The sequence below is a fragment of the Sparus aurata genome, chromosome 22 (genome assembly GCF_900880675.1).
Source record: "Sparus aurata chromosome 22, fSpaAur1.1, whole genome shotgun sequence".
Classification (NCBI taxonomy): Eukaryota; Metazoa; Chordata; class Actinopteri; order Spariformes; family Sparidae; genus Sparus; species Sparus aurata.
Genome location: NC_044208.1, coordinates 27,113,294 through 27,137,200, shown reverse-complemented (window position 1 = coordinate 27,137,200; position 23,907 = coordinate 27,113,294). Strand labels below are relative to the sequence as shown.

General features: G+C 46.5%; 1 protein-coding gene across 13 annotated transcripts in view; it reads right to left on the bottom strand.

The window, feature by feature from the left end:
- nrxn3b (neurexin 3b) overlaps nt 1-23,907 on the bottom strand; it is a 292,901-nt gene that overhangs the window by 145,490 nt on the left and 123,504 nt on the right. The window lies entirely within an intron of this gene.

The window sequence follows — 23,907 nt, the reverse complement described above, 5'->3', positions numbered from 1 at the left end:
GTACGTAAAAGATTTTATTCTGTATCTGTTTCTTAAGATGCATAGATTCCAGGCCATGATGAGGACTAATCTTGTTTAAAAAAAAAAAAAAAAAACACACAGTGCACCTATGCAAATTCAAGCCAACCGTCAAGATATACGTTGTGACATCTCCAGGGAGCATGTGTAGCCTAATTTGCAACACGGTGAGGTGACACATGGATGTGAGCGGGGAGGGAGAGCCGTGGTGGCCCGTGGCACAGCTCCCTCCCTCCCTCAGCCTCTCCCTCAGCTTCTGTCTCTGGCGATCTCTCTCAAGCTCGTTCCCTGTCCTCCCTTCACCTTTTAACTTTCCTCTCCCCCTTCTACTGTCCCCCTCGACTCCCCCCAGCCTCCGTTTCCAGTCCTACCTCCTTCTTAACGAGCGAGGCGGGAGATGCTGCGAGGTGTACTGATGACGGCGACGTGATCTTGATGTGCCGTTTTTGAGACGACGATGGAAAGAGGAAATGGAAAGTGAGCAAGCGGCATCGCTCTGCCATATGGTTTGCTTTCCAAACAACATTCATTAATGTAGGTGGCTGACAGTTTCTTTTTTTTTTTTTTTTTTTTTACTGATGTAATTAATTTGAATTCACATGAATGGTAACCTTGAAAAGTGGCGAGAAGAATGAAGCCACCACTAACATGCTCCTTTTGGCTCCATCAGTAACTGTATCAAAAAAATATATTTCAAACAGAAGATTAAAAAAATAAAAATAAATGTATCACGCTCACTCTGGCTGATTGCTGTAAAACGTCCGTGACTTCCTCTGATGTGATTCCCCCACATTTGATGCACGTTCAGTTCGAGCCTTTTCCCTCTTTTTCAACTTGGCCTAAAAGCATCGACTTGAAACAAACACAAAGCCGCCTTCCCGAACAACCTACATAGCGTCCCACCTCCCTTCCCGGTTTTTATCTCGTTCCAAATATGGCGAGGAGAGGGCAGCATTCATCACTTGCCAGTGGCACGTCCTAATGAAGCCGTCGTTTGTCTGCCTAATGGCACCTGGGCTCCATCTGTCACTGGCAAGCCCGATGCAGAGACGCGCGGCATTCACCTTGCCAGCTCTAGTTCGCCGACAGAGAGGGGGATCACGTCCGACCTCACCTTCTGTGCGTGTGTCTCTTTTTGCGTGCTGTGAAATTCCTGCACTGTGGCAGCGCTACTGTGCAACATGGCCCCCTTTGCACTCGCACTCGGCCGGCTGAGTGTTCCCGGCCAAGAGAAAGCGTGCCACTGCCTCCGTGCCACAGCTCCCCAGTGTGGCTCGGACAGGGAGTGTGACATATGTCTGTGTTGTCGGGAATGCGGGGTGGGTGTGCGTCGTTGCAGCTCGACAGCTGGAGCTGGGCTCAGCAGCCTCTCTTAGGGGACCACTTCATGGCTCTGGCGTCTACAGTACTACAGTCCCACGGCCCGGAGGCTGGTTTGACAACAGTTAACCTTGGATTTATCTAGCCCACTGCCTCGCTCACAAGCACGGAAACACACATGTGCACGCACACACTGAGAGAAACAGGCGAGCACACCTCGTGTGCACTCCGAAATGGCACACGTAAAACGCTAACTTCTAACCACAATGAAGGCTGCCAATCATCACTTTCCTGGCTTTTGGTATTTACCAACTGAGTCATCCAAAAAAAAACTCATCCTACTTAAGGATCTGTCGTGTAGAAATCCTCTTTCCCATTCACTCTCCCAGCTCGCCATCACTTAGCCGGGCTTATTCGTGTGCCTTCACGCCAGGGGGTGGGTGGGGTGGGGTGGGGGGGGGGAATCCATTACATTACTTTATGATGCTACATCTGTTTAGCCATCCCTGCAAATTAAACCACCTTCAAGCAGGCTCATCGCTCAGCACACTCAATTAAAAATGGCTCTGCCTCGTGCACAGATATGCTTCCAAGAACACTATTTTTTAATTTATTTTTTATTTTTTTTGCTCTCAGTCTGCTGTTGGGGCGCAGCGGAGAAGGACTGAGATGAAGTAAAACAGATAAGCGTGGAGAAGAGGGCATTTGTCACATTAGTAAGTAAATTACCGCGCTATTACCATTCTGTTGGCGCGCTCGGGTCCCGGAGAGGACGGCTGGATCAGCAGAGGCCCGGCATGTGGATGTTAAACATGTATGCGCTTGTATACAGTATAAATAGATAGACACGCAATGATGCGATGCATGTTTAAGTGCACTCCTGTGTGCGATCACCTTGGAATCGTCTACATTAAAGAATCGGCCTCATGTGGAAAAAAGCATCGGCCGTATGCAAATGATCCCGACTGCAAAAGTCAATAGATGGGATTTTAAAAGCAAAGTCAGGCAAAAATCCGGATTAGTTATTCTGCAGTGGGCTTCTCGGAGCGACCCACTCCTGATATGTTGACTGTACTTGCTTAATTAGTTCGGTAAATCTGACCGGCTTTAATTAGCTCCTCAAATCTTGCAGCGGATCAAGCCTCGGCCGCAGCCAGTGGACATCTCACCGGGTCCCGCCGTGGCGCGAGGATTTGTAGAGGAAAAGCGCGAGAGGAGAGCATATAGCGAGGTATTTTTAGGGGGAGAGGATTGTGTTTGGTTCGAACGTTCACCGAGAGGAAGAAGAAGAAGGAAAAGAAAAAAAAAAAAAAAAGCATGCTCCACAGGCTACATCTCTGCCTCTCCGTCTCGCTTTCTCTTTCTGTCCTCCACAGACCTCTACCTTATTGAGGCTGACAATGGACAAGAGCGGCGCGGTGAAAAGTAATTATGAGGAAAAACTGCATAGCTGCCCACGCAATCATCTGTGTCAGAGGCCACACAACGAAACACAGGGCTTGCTTAAATGAGCCTGACAAGCCCAGAGAATATTAATTTTCTCTCCCCTGATTTTATCTCCGCGCACATGTATTATTAAACCCTTTCTCATCAAGGCCACAATATGGAAATGATGAATGGTCGTCCGGATTGGCGATGCGGTTCCTCGAGGTGTGTGTGATGCTGGAGTGGCGAGAGGAGGTGGGGGAGGGGGGGGGGGGGGGTGAGCTAGAGGTCAGACACACACACATATATATATACAAACACAGCAAGGGCAGAAAAGTCAGACGCACACACACACACACACACACACACACACACACACACACAGTGGAGCCTCCCGGGCAGCTCGCCCTGCAGGAGATGGCCTGAGCGCTCTGATTGGGGTGCTGACAAAAATGAGCCGGTAGACGCCCCCTCTGCCCTGGCAGTGAGCGGCTGGAGCACAGCCTGTAATAACAGCCACTTACATGCCTTCTCGCACAAACACACAAACTCGCACAGAATCGGCTCGCACGCACCGAAAAGTCCAGAGAAGTCAGAAGTTAGAATTACAGGTTTGCCCTCCTGATTGCAGCCCCCTCGGAGCGTGTGCAGGCTCTGCCGGCGCCGTGCGGGTCCCACAGTCTCATTACACTCTGCTCAGGCCCCAATCAGCACAACTCTGGGTTTGGATGAGGATCGTAGCAGGTGTACTGTTTCAGCGGAGGGGAATATATATTTTGTAAAAAAAAAAAAAAAAAAAGGCACTCAACTCGCTCGCCCGCATGAAATAGATAACAGGAGCAGGATCTCTTGGTTCAACACCGACACGCGGTCACATCGCTGCTGATGACGTGTTCGCCTGCATCGTTACTCGAGGTGCTGAGTCCCGAATAGAGCCGCGACAAACACTCGATTGATTGATCAAAAGAAGATTAGCTGCCAGATGCTGATTTCTTCATAACATTCGACTGGCTCCAGCTTCTTCGATGTAATGATTTGCTGCTCAGGTATTTGGAATTTTTTGGACATTTTAATGAGTGATTAATCAGGAGAATAATCAGCAGATTCATTGGTAATGAAAATAATTGTTAGTTTTCTCACTAGTCACAGTTATTAGGAAGTTAGCTGCGCATGAATTCTACACTGCTCGGATTAATTTTCTGAAGTGGAAGGCTTTTAGACGCGAGAGCAGAAACCAATCTCAGTTTCGAGACGGTTTGCCTCTCGCGGATTCAGATGATCTGATCTGGAGGTGGATTTTTTTTTTTTTTGCACGGACGTAAATTATATTGCGATGATATAACGTCGTCATGGTTTACAGTAGGCCATTCTGGGACAAATGTGTCGTGACTAATAGGATGCTACATTGTGTTAATGTCAGAGCAGTCCGTTTAAATTACGCAGAGCCAACAGCAGCTATACGGAGAGAGATCGTAACGTACTCGTATGATCACGCGGGGAAATAGAGACGGCAAATAACGCATCTTCGCGCTTTGAATCTGTCAACTCTCCATGTATTAAACGTATCACTTCCCTCCTTATGGCTCCACTCTGACTTGCATCCCTCTGCGATTATCTATCTCAGCTGTCAATCTTCACCACTGGAGTTTACATGAGCGTGCGGCATTGCTGAAACACACACACACACACACACACACAGCTGAAGAAGATATGGTTTCACCAGACAACTACATGAAGATGAGAGGCTTCCACAGAAGCAGCGGACATGAGAGAGGGGGGGAAAAGAGAGAGAGAGAGAGAGTCGCTTCTTTCATCTGATATCACAACAGATCTCTGCGAGGGAGAATGTGCTGCGGTGGATGTGGGATGGCTGAAAAGATACGGGAGGAACATGGTGTAGCTGAAATTAATCGCAAGGCTGCCGTTTGAAAGGCTTCATTGAGTTTCTCTTGACTCGATCCTTATTGATATCTCAGAAGTAACTTCAGAGTTCAGATTGGAAATGAAAAAAGAAGAAGAAGAAGCCGGGGGGCCTATTTTAAACATGTGTGACTTATCGTTTCTTGCTCGAAAGAAAGACGTTTCACATACCGAACGCCTCGACCCTCAATTTAGTCCCGACCATTCATCCGATAATGAGACCGAGCGGCAGGATTCTAAGAGGGATTGCGCGACTTTTGCGCTCATTTAACCTGCACAAGCAAGAACAAAAAGAAACCGGGTTAATTGTAGAAGCACCTGCAAAGGTTGAGATGCACCCCTCACTGTGCCGCTGAGAGAGTGGCATCGCGTTGCCCAGCCATTTCTATGGAAACGATGAATCAGAAATCATTAACATCCAGATGCAGAGTGAGATCATTAGCTTCTTCAGAGAGTCGGTGGCATCTGAACTGCATCTATAAGGAGCGACACATAGGGGTCCAACAGCTGAGGACTTATCCTCCCTAATGTGCATGTGTCAATACATAATTATTCATCCTATATCCAAGTCCCTGCTGACGCTGAACTGACAGGCAATGTTTGCACACTTATATAATTAGCACAATATCTTCTGGGAATCGGACCTTGAAACACAGGAAATAGCAATTGCACGTGCCATGCTAGCGACCCCAGTGTGACTTAATTTAATCAAAGCTGTACTTGAAGCCAAATGTTAGAATGCCAACATGTTGCGTGTGTGCAAGATAATGTTTTCCACCTCTATCATCTTAGTTTAGCCTGTGATCATGCTAACAGTTTCCAATTAGCACGAAACACAGTGCAGCTGTGCAGCTGAAGTGTCATTAGTTTTTGAAAATACCAGATGATTATCAACAGTTTATCATGTGGGGAGCATAAAAAAGTTGTGCCAAAATTAAATGAAAAACATCTTTTTAGCGTCGCTGTCTTTGTATTTTGCTCAGAAGCAAACATGTCATGTGTTCAATGAAAACTGTGGATCACGGAAGTCACCGGGACTCATCATCTGGCAGCTGAATATCTTTATCATTATCATATACATGTTGTTGTTGTTGTTGTTGTTGTTGTGGTTGTGCTTTCCTTTATTTGACAGCGAAGAGATTGAATGCCACCGTGTGCAGAGAGAGGGAGCGACAGCGGTGTGACAAACAGCAAAGCTCCCTGGCAGGGAATTGAACCGTGGACCTCGCAGCTGTGGACTTTGCACTTTACCATCAGGCTTACTGACAGCGCCGCCTGTCCTGGGTTCATCTCAGAGCATCCGCTATTTGTTGTGACAATTTACACTGATATGTACATGAAATCTACATATTCACGGGAGAAATAATTATAGAGAGATTAGTTGCAGGCAATTGAAACCTTTTACAAAAGCGCTGCAACTGATGGAGGTAAACAATGAATTGCTTTTAGGCTCTCAGATTGCCTCACCAGATGTTGATGTTGAAGAGTAACTACACATCCATAATGTATTCACGCACCGCCATATGTGTAGAGGGAATCGTGCTACAGTACATACTGTAAATGCTTCCATTCTTTCCCGTCTTATTATAATACAAACTGCCTGCGTTCTTCCAAACAGCCCACTTTACGTGACGTACCCGTCGCTGTCTACAGAACAATCTATCGTATTCCCCTGGACTGAGTCCTCACAGTCGATGAAATCGTCCTGAAATCGTATCTTTTTCACATCGTATTTATTTTATTTCAGTGAGCTGCAAGTAAAGCTCATTATTGTTTAAACATGTTTTCAACCAGCCCGGATGGGGGTGCCTCCATCTGAAAACAGACGTGTTGAATTTCATTCCACTCAACATCTTACATGCAGCGAAAAAATATCATAAAAATTCCCCCGTACAGCCGAGCAACACGAGCTGAACTTTTACTCCCCGATCGTTTCAGCAGATCCATTTATATCTCCGTGAAATCCCCACAAGGGTTTGCACCTTTACACTTTCTTTAAAGTCATTTTTTTAACAAAGCAAGTCTGTATTTATTTCTGGGTAAAGAGGCCAGGAGTATCCGCTAATATAAATTGAACTCTCCCCGAAAGCAATCGGATGGACTTAACCTTTGGGAACGGAAATTTAACAGCAATTCACAGCAGCCCCCTCAACCATTTAATCCTCACACAGAGAGATTTACATACCCCGCACGGATATTTGTGCAGACACACATCAAGCTTGTCTCTCTAGAATACAGTATGGAAGTGCACACACACACACACACACACACACACACACACACACACACAAACAAACAGCCCGCCACGTGCTGGGTGAACGTGTCCCGGGGATACAGCACATCGGAAGGATGGCAACAACTGCTGAGCCCAAACAAAATCAGCCAGCCCATTAAATGAGGCGTGACTCAGGAATCGTGCGTAATTTCTCTTGATGGTGTCTCAACGTGTTTTAAAGTCATTTATATAACGACGCCGATGATTCACAGAGGAGGCGAGCAGAAATGGAGCAGAAAAGGAGCATATTGACTCTGCCGAGCGCCCCGCGAAATTACAGTCCCCGAATGTACAGCGGGGCCGTTAGCAGAAGGTCAGCGTCACGATGTCAACACCGGAGGTCGGCGCGGTGACGCCGCAGCACCCGACAAAGCAATGGGTTAAATGTGTTTCTTTTCAATTAAATCAGCCCTACCTCTGCAGCACGCAGCTGGGAAAAAAAAAACATAATTAGAATCTCCACACAAACTGCCAACACTTATATTATATATCACTGCTCCAAGCTTTCCAAAAATACCTTCTGTACAACTCAGCAATAATTAATCTCTAAGGCTACACCACAGATTTCTCGAGCATCCGCGCGTGTGTGCCGGGGTGCATTTTTCCAGGGAAAGTGAGAATCATCCGCTTATCTCAATCCAACTCATGTGACACATTCAGGTGACGGCGGAAGGACAAATATACGGCACGGTCTCTGGTGTGCGTCCCCTGCGAAGTGAAAATGAACATGGAAAAGCAACAGAAAAACATGGAAAAGTGTGGCGACGAAGTAGAGAGGCGGGAAAGAGAGAGCTCTCGAAAACAAACGATCGTAAGGACGCTGGAATGTGGGGGAACGCCACGCCGCTTCTCCAGGAGCACCAGGAGAGGGTGGCTTTGCTCAAACCACAGGATCACCGAGATGGAGATTAAGGAATCGCTGGAATACTCCGGCAGCCTGGGATGTCCTCGGTGATTAGAGAGGCTTAAGTGGCAGCGCTGCGACTGGAGATACCACATCATCACTTTTGGCGCTATTCACTAGGTGGTTTCATTCAAAGTGACTTACAGCACCACGTAGGAATATAATTTTTGAGCACCGGTTGCCTCACGGTGAATCAGACTTCACCAGCCGTGAAAAAAAAAAATTGGTCCCCGACTATGCATAGCGCTGTGCAGAGCTCCGTCAGATATCTGTGGATTCTAACTCAGCCACTTATTGCTGAGTTATGCTAACTCGCCGCAAACTTGTCGGGAGAAAACGAAAGGGTGGAGTGGGGGGGGGGGGGAAGGTGGAGAGGAGACGAAGAACCCATTAGTTTACGAAGGTAGAAGGCCAAAATAGCTTGAGCCGAGGAGGTTATTTTTACATGATTGCAGGGGTGTGTAATTGCAACGCCAATCTCCGGGGATTTAGCAGAACACCTTAAAACCAAAACATTTCTCACCGGCTTTAAAAAGTTTGAAATGTGGCATTTACATAATTGTTACAGGAAATGTGCGAGATGTGAGATTTGAAAAAGATACCTCTCTGTCACGTAGCCAGAGACGGGAATCATCCATCCTCAGAGTAACGTAATTAGACAATATACAATAACTACTATAAAATCATGCAAAAGCAACATTCACTTAGTCCTTAACCTTCATATACAACTCAGCCATTAACACAATTACTGGAACGTGTACAGAACTATGATTAAGGCCACTTAACGAACCATTAATGTTCGATATCTGATGCCGTTTGCTCACACAGCGGCGATGACACCACTGTACCGCGACCAGCCATTAAGTTTGACGTCAGCAGCGCCTCTGACCTGCTGCGCCCTACCTTACCAAAGCACCGGCCCTGCTTTTTGATTTCTTACTTTTCTTATTATCTAGGGAGTGCGGTCATAGCTAATGCTCGCCATTATCCTCCATCCTCCTCCGCAGTGCCGGAGACGTATTCATCAGTTCGACTCCGACAACCAGCATTAACCGTAACACGAATCACGTTAATAACAGCAGGGAGCTGATAACAGAGGAGCTGACAAACCGGCGAATTAACCCTTATTTACTTCCTGTTTCGTCACCTACTCTGATCTAAACTATAGACCTGCAGCAATCAGTCGAACAATCCGTCAAAGGAAATTTCTCGCCAGCAGTGTTGATGATTTGTGAATTGCTGAAGTTAAGTGACGTCAAGTGAAATCTATCTGTACGGCCGCAAAAGTCCCTCAGTGGTGACGCCGCCGGGGGAGTTTACAATCGACGGACTTCGTGCAGAAATATCAAACATTTCCTGGTTCCATTTTCTTAAATGTCAGGAGCTGCTGCTTTGCCTCTTTTGGTTTGTGACTGTCGGTTTGACAAAAGAAGCAATTTAAGGCTTTGGGCTAAGAAAAAATACAAAACATGGGATGTTGTGTGGATAAAATACTCCAGCTGCAGCACCAGCTCCAGTTGCATTTGATAATTGGATACTGCACGGTGGCTGCTATGACATAACTGATTTCCCAGATGTTCCCCACCCCCTTCAATTATTACTTCTCAGATGTGATGGGCGCGAGTAGAAGCGCTTTTTTAAAAGTGCGAGTGAGAAAAAAAACACCCCGGAGGGGGTTTGCATCCTTGCAAATGAAGGAGGGAACAAGAAAGGTCTCCGAGGGAAACCTAATCACTTTCATTTTATATCTCTGAAGAATTAGAACAAGTTAAACAGAGCAACGCCGCCGCGAAGTGCAGCGCGATGCCGAGCCCGATGATATGATAATGGATGGTTTTCACCTTAAGGTCATTAAATAATTATCTTGTCGTAGGTCTTAGAGCTCGTGTTTGAAATGGGACGTTCCGTCGGCTCGATTCTACGGCTGTTCACACGGAAAAGCTTTTGAAGAAATGCTCGCTTAAAATATGTACATTGTGGGATCTGCATGTGTGAAGGAACATGCTACGCTAGATCTATTATTCACAGGTCTGTTTGTGTCGAAGGCTTTGAAAGTGGGGTAGCGTCTTGTTTCGTTGTTGCGCGTGTCTTCGTGGAGGATGAGGACGTTTACGCTCGTGACATTCATTGTCTTGTTAGGGTAATGTGGAGCTGGTCATTTTCCCAAATATCTAAAATCAGCATTTGATCCAACAGGGGTGTTACTCACCTCCATCTTGGATCTACAAGCCATTAAGTACTGAACAAAAACTTCTGCCTGTCTCGAAAAGCAAGAAAAGAAAAGCGCCATGTTTCAATTTAGCTGCGAGGAAAAAAAGACTTCCCTTCCATCCTCCGCTTCTTCTTCATTTTCTGTCTCCTGTGCACTTTCCTGGATTTTTCTTTTCCCCCTCTCACTGGGCCTTACTGGAACAAATCATTAGTAACACATACTGCTGTTTTTCTCTGGGTGAGCCGGGCTAATTTTGACACACTCATTATGCCTTCTCTCTTCCTCTCTCTCTCCATGTGTCCCTTTCCTCTCTCCCTCACGCAGACTTTCTCTCGCTTTAATCCCTGACCTCCCTCCTTCCCCAGCCGCTGCACACTGGGCAGTGCAATACATCACTATAAAAGCTGCCTCTCTCTCTCTCTCGGGGGTGCGCCGGAGGTTGTAGGCCCCGCTGCGCCGGGGTCGAACCGGGGCCACGGTCCAATCTCTGCTCAAAGATGTCCAGCTCTGAGCGTGATCACAGGTCTGTTCTCCCGCCACGAAACCGCCAACACTGGCAGCTCGAAGACGCTCGTATGTTCCCCACCTTCCACGTTCCCAAATTTGTGTTGTCTCGTCTCTTTGTGCGCTTTCCAATCTCGTCCTCCCCCTCCCCGCTCCATGACGGACCAGCGCAGGGCCCGCTTGGAGCCGGCTGCAGCGCATAGCGGGAGGAGGAAAAAAAAAAAAAAGAGGGAGGGAGGGAAGCAGATGCTTGTGACAGTGTGGGGGCAGTAATGAGGGTCCCTACGACGGAGAAACAATCAGTAAGGCCTGAACACACAGCCCACTCACGCACACACGCACGAAACAGCGAGGGAGTAATGGGCTGGCAAAGGCCCGGGGCCAGTCTCACTGACACACACACATCCAGCACACACTACATGGTGAATAATGACGAGGGAAACCAGTACCATCACTGTCAGCCACTCACTGAGCAGAATAAAAACCAGCGGAAAGTATATTATCTGCGCCATTTTTGTGAAATATTCATTTGGAAGAAACGAAAACACGCCGAGCCTGGCTCAGGTGAATCAGCTCGGTATGAATACAGTAAAGGGAAAAAGGGGGGGGAAAGGATTTTCTTGGACTCTCAGCTGTTCTGATCTCATGCCAGGACGGCACATATGACATCTCAGCGTGCTCCCCGAGCCCGCCGCCAACAGGCACGCAAAGCCTTTCAAAAGCATTACCCGAGCGTCAGAAGATACTTTTTATTCCGGCAGACATTTCAGCGAGAGGGAGGTTTTCGATTCGCCGAAGTGAGCGCGCATGCAGAGGAAAAGGGAAAAACAAACGGTACTTGCCGAGCGTGGGGTTCACGCTGCCGCAGAGACATTTTCAAGAAGTGGGGCAAGGGGGGGAGAGAGAGAGAGCGCATGTTGAAGGGAACAAGGTTTGAAAATAGCCTGGGACAATACAGAGACAGCACGGCTGCTAATGTGCACACGCACACAGAGCGCTGCAAAAATCCGACAACGGGCGAAAAGCAAACAAGCATAAACAAAGACGCACGCATAAGTGCATGCACGGCACACGCTCGCTCGCCCAAACAGAACGCCGGAGTCTAAATCAGCGGCCGGCCGGACGGCTTGAGCCGAGGAGGATTGATTAAAATTGATTATGTCACCATGGGAAGTGGTAAGTCTTTATCTGTCTCCCCTTTTAAGGCCCGCCGATCAATCCACCGAGCTTGATTTGGTTAAGATCGCTGTCAGGCGGAGGGAAGACGGAGAGCGCGGGGGAGACGTTAAAATAAAATGATATACACAAAAGGCCTCTGCTGTGTAATGTGTCTGACGTGATCCATTACTTGTTCACTCAGCACTGCATCATCCTGACCTTTGGAAATTGCTCATTATATGGAGGCTGTGCTTTTTAGCTGCAATGATTAACATTTTACATTTTTAACAGAGAATACACATTTTGAGTTTATGAGGTTCAGCCGTTGTAAGTACGCAATATATCCCACTACTGATGTGTGAGGAAATAACGTACCTTACCTTGAACTATTTTTGGTTTCTCTTCGCTAAAAAGTTGTCAAGACACTTTACTCAGGCTCAGGTACCATCTGAAGTCGGTGTATTTATACGTGTGTGTGTGTGTGTGTGTGTGTGTGCGTGTGTGTGTGTCAGCTTATGACTTGTTCTAGGCATCGCAAGACTGACAGCAGTCGGTTTGCATTACGATTACAGTTACAGTGATGTATTTGACCCCGGTGTTTATCCCGGCCTCTTCCTCGCAGATGTGAACAGACAGTGACACAGTTAACTGCCTCCACAAACACACACACACACAAAAGTGCACACACACACGAACACATTCAGTTTTTACACATTCTCCTGGTTCCCCCCCCCGCTTGACGCTCGGGAGACAATTTGAAACGGTGGGTCCGTGGACGATCAGCCCTCCGCTGTAATTGGGTCCCTTGTCACCCAGAAAATTCATGTCAGTGTTGGTCACATGGGATACTAATCTAAATGGCATCAGTGTCCTACTTTGTGTGTGTGTGTGTGTGAGAGAGAGAGAGTGTGAGCAACAGTGGGAGAGAGCGATGGAGAGCAAAAAAAAAAAGAAAAAAGAGGTGTGGTAACTTTCAGAAGCAAAAATGAGAGGCTGCTTGTAAATTCGTACGAGGCTGTCACCGGGCGACATGGCACCAAAGCCGTATTCCGGCTGGGAATGTGACAACTGAACATGCGGCGCGATTCAATTTGTTATCTTCTGTGACGAGAGGTAAGTACAGGAGGAGCTGTCAACGGGTCCGGACGAAGACAAACAATTTCCTGCAACTGATTTTTTCTTCATTTCCCCTCACCGAAGCAGGAAGGCTGTGGTGAGGAGAAGCCGCCGAGCAAGTGCAAATCAGTCTGACTAATGAATAATCACGCATTCATGTCATTTTTTTGAACTAGCTAACGGTTAGCTAAACACGCTGTGATGGAGTACCACAGACTGTGTGTATTCTTGACATTTTAAAGCTCCCAGACACTGTTTTAAATCAGAAGAAAAGCGTCGAATGTAACAACCGCGCGGTCGGGTTTTCACGTTTAGACGGCGTGAAGTATGTCCGCCCGCCATCTCCGGTGTGGTGCCTTCCGTACATGAGAATATCCTTCCAGATAATGTCTGACCGGGGTGGTGAATTTAGAGCACGGAGAACGAGACGGCGAGGACTTACTACAGTGTGTCAGAGTGCTGTTATGTGAAATTAATCAACAACCCTTGAGCAAATCAGAATTACATATTCATGCAGGGCCATTGTATAATGAATATAAATGATGACCTTTGGAGAGCTGACTCTTTTCATATCATGTTTCCTCAAGTAGGGTTGAAAATGAGACTTCTTGCTGGAAAAAAAAAAAAACCTCCTATAATAAAAAACTAGTGAATTGTATTTGTAAAAATAAAAGCTAATATCCGTTGACATTGTCCAACTATAAAGCAAGGGCTGTCCGTTTGTCTGTCTGCGTGTTATTCCCATAGCTCGAGAGCTGTTGGACACATTACACATTCGATATTAACACATTTCAGATACACAGCGAACACAGTTGTGTGCAACAGTGCCATCAATGCCTGGTTTCGGTTGGCAGTGAGTCTTTAAAAGTCCGCTAATTAAGATTAGATTATAAGACAACGATTCACAAGTGTCGATGTATGTGGTGTTCCTACGAAGGATCTGTTTTTCGTCAGTAGACAAGATCGTTTACCGATCATGAAGTCACCCAGTGGTTAGTGGACTATTGTTTTGAAGGCTTGAGTTTGGCAACACGGCTGCTACCATCTTGGAGCCAGAAGTGACCATATTTGATTAAGAGGGTGGTGCTGGGGAGGATCTGTTTTTCGTCAGTAGACAAGATCGTTTACCGATCATGAAGTCACCCAGTGGTTAGTGGACTATTGTTTTGAAGGCTTGAGTTTGGCAACACGGCTGCTACCATCTTGGAGCCAGAAGTGACCATATTTGATTAAGAGGGTGGTGCTGGGGAGGATCTGTTTTTCGTCAGTAGACAAGATCGTTTACCGATCATGAAGTCACCCAGTAGTCAGTGGACTATCATTTTGAGTTTGGCAACACGGCTGCTACCATCTTGGAGCCAGAAGTGACCATATTTGATTAAGAGGGTGGTGCTGGGGAGGATATCCTAATTGGATCCGAGTGAGGACACAGGGTGGTAGCAGCTCGTCTAGAACAAGGCAGCCGTGCCCTGAAGCCTACCCTGATTAATCAAATATGGTTACTGTAACATAATGAGCATCATGCTGCTTGAAGATGACTTGAAACTAGGTATAAAATCCATAGGAAACTGTTTACAAATCATGTGAGAATGAAGGTCATTTTCTCATAAGCTTACATACGATCAGTGGTCAATAATCATTAGAGATAAAGCGATCTAGACTGTTTAAGACGTGTCACGCCTGTCTGCACTTCCGACAGCAGTAAGCGGATCAAAGTTTTCTTCTTGGCGGCTCCTATAGAGGCAGGTAGGGAAATCTGCAGGCACCGGCTATAAACTCTGAGAGCAACTTAGTACAATGTACCGTGAAAGTCTGCGAGTACCATCTGTGGGGGGCTAAGTGATGAACTAGAAGGCTGCTGACACAATAATTGCAGGCATCTAGCAATGAGGCTGAGAAAAAAAAAAGGGATAAGAAAAAGAGTGTGAAGCAAGCAAAGTGGTAGAAAGGCAGGACGGGCAGAGTGAAAGAGGCGAAACTGGAGTCGAGAGGTTGATAATTATCACGAGGTGGACGTTGAAAATCCAAAATCTCCAAAATCTGTATTAAAACAGCGTCCGGTCAGACGTCAGTATCCCAACATGCGTCATTCCCAGCTGGCGTGCGTGTTTGAGTCACGCAGATGGGAAAACCACCCTCAACAATGTGAGTAACAGGAAATTATGAAATGAGTGCAGAGACACGGCAAAGTTACTTGTTGACTTTGCAAGAAAGACCTCGGATGTCCGTCACTTCTACACCTTGTTGTTGGCAGCCAACCACCAACCTTTCCCTGCAAAGGTACGCCTGTAAAAACCATGTATAGATTCAGCTCAATATCATCAGAATCTCATCCACTGGGTCCATTTGAATTTGAAAAAGCTCCAGTAAACATGAAGTGTTCCACGTCATTTATGTGTTCAGGTAACAAGCAGCAGCAGCAGTTCTCAACCGGCACTGAAAGTCCGGGACGCCTTGAAAAACTTACAGTGGAACTTAATTGAGAGGCGAGTATCCAGTTCTATTAATACACCCAAGGGTCCAATGCATCCCTCACCGTGTTTTTAAAATGGTAAATGGCTCTGCACTTACACAGCATAATACCTTTTTTGTTGACTTAATGGGCCATTATCCCACAAGGTGCATTGTCACACCGAGAGCAAGGGACTTTGTAACACTACAAGTTTGGTGCTTTGTTATCCTTTTTTTTTTGCAAAGCCATTCCTCTGCGGCGGTGAGCTTGAATAGCAGGTACAGTAGAGGCATGAAAACGCGGACAAAAGCAGGAATAATAACCGTGTGTGAGGCTGAGTAATCTAACAAGGCACTGGCAAACCTCCGGCGCCGCGATCTGTGGACACATCAGGGCCGTCCACAAAAAGATCATTAACTAAGCTATAACAATGTGAAGAGTGGCACCAAGAATAAACTACGCAACTGTGTCAATAACCCATAAAATTACAATTTGACATAGATGCTGGTTTAACCATCGGTAGGTTCAGTGTCAGCGTGAACAAAACGAGGATGGAATCAACGGGAATCGACGGTCCGGCTCCAATAATTTCATAACAAGAACTTGCCGGTGGAACTTGCTTTGTTAACAACGTTTTCAAGGTAGATGTTGGATGTTGCAATCTCATCTCACAAACCTCTTAAACTGCTCGGAAAATGGACATCTACAGCTACCTAACACCTGGGGAAAACGTAACCAGCATGGAGAATAACCAGTGCAAGAATAAAGCACCAGACCGGCTCAGTAACGGACCTTGAGATGAGACTGTTCTGTCACCTTCTGTTTCCATGGCCACAAATGACGCTCAGTATCGAGTGGCGGAGATCTTTCTCTTCTACCCACTAACACACAGCCAATGAGACAAACTCCGGCTCTCCTCCAGCCATGTGAGAAAAGGACGTCATCTTGGTTACAGCCATTTAGCCAGCTGTGTAATAAATGTTCGTATTTCAAGGGTATCACACATGAGTAAAAGCTGCCGGCGGAGGGCTCGCAGACACAGCAGGGGGTCGGGTCAAGTGGGTGGGACCGCACGTCCATCTCCTCCCACGGGTTGAACTCACAAGAGGGTGTCTCAGTAAACCCGGCGAGAGTGGACTGACTGTTCTCGGTGGAAATAAAAATGTCAGAGGTAATTGCCTCTAAAATGCCTCCACCTGATGAAAACCATCAGTTTCGTCTGATGGTCTGATGTCTTGGCCTGCTTATGACAGGAGCACATTTCCTGTATGAGTGCCCTTCAGGCACAACACAGGTTTCTTCTGCTGAGAGCCCTTTAATGGTTAAAATTAATGGCTGTAAGCTATCAAATAGAGCAATTTCGTTTTTTTTTTCCTTTCTTCGCCGAAACCTTCCAATGACTGACCTCACTATGGCAACTGTAGTCAATGAATGACATGACTGCCCTGTGGCTAAACCCACACTGTCTAATTGTGAGACCAGATGCTGGCAATTACCTGAAAAAGGGACGGTGTGACCCACGTAAAAGCCCGCTTGTGAGGTAGGAGTGTCAAAATGTGCCCGTCAGGAGACGTCATATTTATTCCAGGAGCTTGCTGAAATGCAGTCAGAGACACGGTTAGATCGACTTCTCGGTTGAGATGAACACAAACAGGGGCAGGTACATCCAGAGCTCCTTGTTTCTGATGAAGTGCCCTCCTACGAGTGCCGTATAGAGGGGGAGCTTTATTCTTTGTAGTCCGCTTTGAGTGGTTTAGCTCCTCACCGTTGATGACTACCCATCAGGCTCGCGGCTGAGAGCACAGAGCGAGAGAAGGGAAGAGCAACAAGGAAAACAGAACCACAGAATGAAACCAAGTCACCTTTTTTTTTTCACTCATGTACGTTAAAAGTTGTTGAAATTGAAGCCCCGGAGTCAGAATCACAAATTACTTGTTTTTGTGTCGCCTCTCAAGACGAAAATATACATTTCAACACACTGTCGCGACGGTGCATATTTATTGTCACGCTGCGGTGGAGACGAAAAGGTTAAAAGATGAGATGATTTCATCAACATTTCTAAAATATCAGGGAAGATAAACGCTGACAACAGGTGAAAAAGTTGATAAAAGAGAGACGAGCAAAAAAGCTGCGAAAGAAAATGTGTGAACTACATTTACTCGAGATATGTTCCTGCCCAAAACCCTGAAGTTCAGGTGAGGCGTTCGAGGTATTGATTGGGTGATTTGTATGTGTTGCCGGCGCTTCTGAAAAGTGTCTAGGAACATGTGTTGATGGATGTGTCTGTGGCTCTCAGCCTGTGAGGGCCAGGGTGGGCGCTGGGAAAGCTCTGACAGCCTCAAGGTTACCCGCCTGGCACCAAAACAGATGGATGTCCCTCATCGTAACTGTCTGTAATGTGCTCAACTCAATCATTTCCTGCCTCTCCCTCTGCCGTTCCATACAACATCTCTCTCTCGTTCGTTCGCTCGCCGAGGCAGTCGCAGAGAGTCCGGGAGGAGCAGCCGCAGACAGCGGTCGAAGTCATGATTTTATTTATCACGCCGGGAGATCTTCCACATCTTCTCCTGGGAGCAACAACTGAGATAAAAGGTTGTTAACCATCATGTTCTTGGTCAAAGGAATGGTTCAGCATTTCATACTTTTCTGAGAGCGAGATGAGACAAACAATTGATGTCTGTGTGTTAAGTATTAAGCTGGAGTCAGGCGCTTTCACAAAAAAGAAAATTGTGGTTTTATTGGGAATTAGTGGCGGGAGTTTTTTTTCTCCGCTGCCAACACTGTTTATGCTAAGCTAGGCTGAAAACATCCGATCCAGATTGACATATTTTCACCGTATAAAGTTGTTCTAAATAACACGTTAGCAGACATATTGGATTTCCAGGCCAACTGACAAGGACCGATATTGAGTCCTTTTAGTTTTGTTTCATTCTCCAACAACTTAGGAGAAGAATAACCAATTTTTTTTCAACATGCACCACTTTGTTCACCAACTTGTCGCTCAATTTGTCTACTGGGCATGTTGTATATCATCGGAAGTTAAAGGTGCAATGTGTAGGAATTGTCAAATGTTGAATTCAAAGGCCTACTCCTAAATTAAAAGGGGGCAACATGTCACCAGAGTAAATGCTAACTGCTGCTAACAGTAGTTATTTTAATAAGCTCAGTAAACAATGGCTAGGGGCTAGGTGGTTAGCATGCTAACCCAAAAGTGTTATAACTTCACATTCTGATCTGTTTATTGTTTATTTCTGTATGCTTTAAACTAAAGGTTCTACATATTGTCCATTAAAGGTAACAGAAGAGACTCACGATTACAATTAGTGAGTAACACTAACTTTTGTTTTCTTACGTTAACTCAGCAGGACGCTTTTAATAAAGAAGCTAATAAAGATACTCAGCTTGGGCGGGTTTGTTGTTATGCGTGACACCTTTTTGTGATTCATAGATTATAGAACGATTCAATAATGCAGCTTGAAGTTAACAACCAAAACAATGATCCCGCAGCGGGACTAATGGCTCAGAAACACATAATGTATGAAAATAAAAATATATGATCCACAGTATTTCTTCAACGCACCCGTTTATTGACACTCGTGGGGAGTAACGCCTTCCACTCCTCTCCTCCATCTTTTTCTTTCAGTTTTACATTCTCTTTCTTCTGGCCCTGGGGCATTTAGGCTCCACAGCACCGCATATATCCAATTATACCACGGCTCTGAGCACGGCGGTGACACATCGATTGACACGAGTGACATCCAGTCTTATCACAGTGACATGATGCAGTGCCGGGCAAGCATCATTAGCCTGATCAGCCAATAGCGGGGCAGCTCGTTAGACCCCGCTACCCGCCCCCCCAAGGGCTGGACATGCAGCTCTGATTCTAATACAGACATCACAAGACAAGGAAGAGGAGTGATAAAGTGACGGAGGGAGGAGGAGAGATTATAAAGCTCGGAGGGACAACTTTCTGTTTGTGCAGTCTTGTGTATGTATGTGTTTCAGGCAATTCCGCCGGGCTGATGTTGGGCAATTACACTCCTCCTCAAGCGACAGCTACACTAGAACAAGCGCAGTTTCCTCAAAGCAGCCGAGCCTCCATCATCCACAACATGTTCTCTTGTGACGACACCGCAGGCGGCTGTCAAAGCTTTAAGCGGCTGTTTGAGCTACCCGATCACGTGACGCCTCAGTCGCCGCCTCAACATACGACAACAAAGAGAGTGAGATCATTTCAAAAAGTGTGCTTTTGGGATGGGTTGTGCCCCGAGGACGAATCGTTCTCCATGGGAAACTTTTGGCCCATTTCTGATCTACCTGCGGTATTTATAGGCAAATGTTCTCATATTTCTGTGCTCCACTTATAAGCCCTCTTTAGCCAAAAGGTACTTTCAGATGCAGCAGGAAGACTTTCTATGAGCTCTGGAAAGAAGAAACAACAGGAAGGATTGTCTTTCACGTTTTAATCTCCCCGTTCGCTGCTCTCCTCTCCTGGATTACCTTGAAATTGTGAGGTATGATGATCAGTAAAGTATAATAAAAGCAAAAGTGACTAACAGAAAAACTGAATACTGACTATTTTCCTTCTCCAGCGAAAAAAAGTTGGATCTAAAGTTGCCACCGCGACATCTGTGCCCGGCTGAAACCATGCCAGTCTACAGGGTTCTGGGTGTACTTCACAGCCGGCTCACCTCTGCTCCACACCTGTTGGCCCGTCCCAGCCAGCGCCAGCTACTTTATCCTGATTTGCAGAGACAGCAGGTTAAATAATTCAATGCTCCACTGAAAACTCCAGTATTCATGAGTAGGTCTATAGATACCAGCAGCGTGTGCGTGAGCTTGTGTGAGTGTGTGTGTGTGTGTGTGTGTGTGAGTGTGTGAGGGTGTGTGTGGGTCTTTTTTATCATTTGATTGTTTATTCTAAAACCTCCGCTCATCATTGACGTCATATCAGAATGAATGCTGCTATTGTGTGACCGCCTTTTTTTCTTCCTTTTTATTTTATTTCTCACCCCTCCGGGTTTTTACACTGTGGGGCGGACACGTCAGCCAAAAGCGGGAAAATGCTGTTACTTATTGTTGATTTTGTTCTCGGCAGAACATTGTGGACCAAAGAAAACAGAGCTTCTTCCTCAACCCCCACTTCTTTTGTCCTTCTCTCTCCCCCTCCCTCCCCCCCCCCCCCCTCGCTCCTCTCTCCCCCCGACGAGTGGAAGAGAAATGACTGCGAGGCGAGTGCCACGATTATTTTCTTTTTAAATATGGGAGGAAGCAACGCCGCTTGCTGCGCTTGTCATTTACGTAAGCAGTTAGCCGGATATGGTTACAGCCCTTTGAGCATGCCTTGAAAAGTAAATTAAGGACATCGGGTTGAGCGGAGGGCGGGTCGGGATCAATGCACCGACAGAGGAATTCATCACCAAATCTATCTGAGCAATTACTGATGTCAGCATCAAGCTGACAAACAGTTTTCTGCCGCCCGTCTTCGGCTCGCCTCTCCCTTCTTCCACTCTTTTTTTTGTTTTTTTTTGCGGTTTGTTTACTGCGTTCCTGACTGTGGAACAATGCGAGCGACCTTTTGCGGAGATAATTCTATTACGTAAGTTGAGTAATTGCTCTGGATGTGGAAGAGGAGTGTCCGCTGCTCCTCTCGCTTTGGCCCACAGCTCCCATGTCCTTGGATTTAAATGAAACTCTGCGGTATTCATACAACCTGACAGGGAAGAGCTCGGCTTAGAAAACAGGGGAGGAGAGGGAGAGGGAGAGGGAGAGGAGAGGAGAGGAAAAGGGGGGATGGATGTGAGACGACAGGGAGATGGAGATGAGCATGACAAAAAGCAGTGAGCCAGAACCAAGCAGGATGAAAATGCTATAAAAAGAGTCCAACCCTCCGCCCTCCCTTTTCTTTTTTCTTTTTTTTTTAAGCAGCGCTGGGCACGACATGCACCTCCAGATTGTCCAAGTGTCTCTGAAAATGGTCTGTGCGGTGCAAAGAGCCCCGCAAAGGGGTGCACAGGAACAAATGGAAGGAGCACAGACAGGTCTTGCGAGTTGAGGTTATTTTTTTACATTTCTTTCTCTCTCTCTCCTCCGCCACCTAGAGCCCCCGTCTGCTACAATGGAGGAGGTGCAGAGAGGGCACGCTAACAATCGGCGCAGATGAAACGGCGAGGGGGGCTTTACCGGCAGAAATGTTCACTTCACTTTGTTCGAGTTTCTTCATTTGGACAATGGGCAGAGAACGGAGTCAGAGAAGCAGACAATTACTGATATTTGCTGGCAGCTATCAGAGAGGGAGAGAGGAGCCGAGAGAGAGAGAGAGAGAGGCAGAAGGGAGAAGCTCCACTCCCACATTGTTAATTAAAAAGTCTCTCTCGGCGCCGCGCTCGCTGAATAAAAAGGCGGGTCGCACAGTCGAGCAGAACACACGCGCCATACAAATTCTGTGTTTTCTATTTTATTTTTTTTATTGTTTTTGCCCAATAAGCTGCTCCAATCAAACAACAGCATTTGGCGAAGCGATTGTATTGGGGTTTTTTTTTTTTTTTTTTACCACTTTTGATTTTGCATTGTGTAAGGGATCGCACAATCTCTCTCTCTATGATCCATAACTATAGAAATTGGATGGTCTGTGGGTTTGTAAGGAGAGAGAGAGAGAGAGAGAGAGAGAGGAGGGAGGGAGGGGTAGATTAAGAGAGAAAGAGGTACAAGAAGCAAAGCAGTAGAGGGAAATAACAGGAAAGCTGATTTCATGCTCGGGGGATTGCATCTCATTTTCTTCCCGGAGTGGAGGGACCGTGTGCGGTCCAGCTCGTGGATTTACTGCCACCTGGTGGTGTGTGACCGCTCTGCTGCTGGGGGGCCCTCAAACCTCACGGGGACGCAGGCTGTCATCCGAGTCAACACCAGAAGATTGGGTCAGTCCGACAAGAATAGACCAGACCCTGGGCAGACAGTGTCATGTACGCCCGTGTGCACTCTCTCCCAAACCAAAATGCATGTTTGCTTTCGACTCTGCCTCTTTATCCTTTTTCCAGTCCTCGTTATTATTTACTCTGTCACTTCCAGCACAGGAAAATTAAAATACAATGCTTGGAAGAGCACCAAAAGTAGAAGGGAGTCAGCTACAAAATGCAGGTTTAGGGGAACAGCACTCAGTTTAACGATGCTATTATACGCTCGGACAGTCCAGTCGATATTACTGAACATCCATCTCCAAAACCAGAAAAAAGGAGAACCGAGACTTGCACCTGCAATGTCATGAGATGTAAAATAAGTTACTATCCAAGCTCTTGAGGTTTCAAGAAGAAAAAAAAAATATGTCGGCGGCGATGGGAAATCGATGAAAGCTCGCTCCCAGGCCGCTACAGGAGGCGAATTAACGAGGGCTTCTCATCACTAATTAACACATAAACACACAGCTCCTATCGCCGAGTGAGAACTGGAAGTCGATTACTCCGACTCGACTTGCGTTACAAGATCTTTTGCGGGGGGGGGGGGGGGGGAAAAGGAGGAGGGCGAGGTGGAAACGCAGGAAAAAAAACAGATACAAAAAGGGAAGGATTTGAGAGATATGAAGTCGTACGCAGCGGCCGGGTCGAGCATCAGAAAGGTCTGGATGATTAGGGGGATGCCAGCGCTCACGGAGAGCAGCTCTCCTAACAGCCTCCACCACCTCATTAGTCTGGCCCAGCAGCAGTATGCCCCCACTATTAACCGCTAAATGAAAGACCGCCAGCCGTGATTACTGAGGGGAAGTCCCCTGTCGTCATGGGGATAACAGATCCCTACACACACGCGCACACGCACACACACACACACACACACTAATAAACTCACACTTCGACTTCTGTGATAGCTATTCGAAGGGCGTTTATAAAAAGACGATTGAGGCAGAAGTGGATATTTTACACATCACCAGTCGCAGCCGCTCAATCCCGAAAGCCCCGAAAAACGCGAGACGCAGACCTGTTACGACAAATTGCCTGCATTGCAGCAAAAAAAAAGAAATAATAAAAAAAAACACCCTCAACAATTGCCAGCACTCTCGCGGTTGCTTCATTTAAAGATCACGTGAAGCTTTCAGCTCGACTTTCACGCGGCAAATCTGACAAAAGGCTTAATAAGCACATGAGCGGAGCAGCCTGGGAGCCCTTGAGTGGAGGATACAGTGCTCACTGTTGCAGAGAGGGTAGACATAGATCCATAGGTGCATCCAATTCAGGCGTATGGATATATGTGTGCTGAAGTGAGGCCGGGTGATTGTGATACATGATATATATGTTAATATTCATGACTGCTAGGACAAAATCAAACATCTCAATATCAATGTTTCCAATCTGTACTCTCACAAATACAAAGATTTTTGATAAATACTGATGATTAATGTGGATATAATGACGAAGCAACTAGTAGAACAGCATTTTACAAAATTATGCCACATCACGATGCAACCACATCCAAACTCTAAGACGACGTCCATCATGATAACAATACGATATCGTCACATTGCCCAGCCCAATGTTTGCAGCGTGAAATTGCTGCATGTAATGTGTTTTTAAGCACAGTGACGTAACAGCTGGGTGCACGTTTGAAGGGGTCGC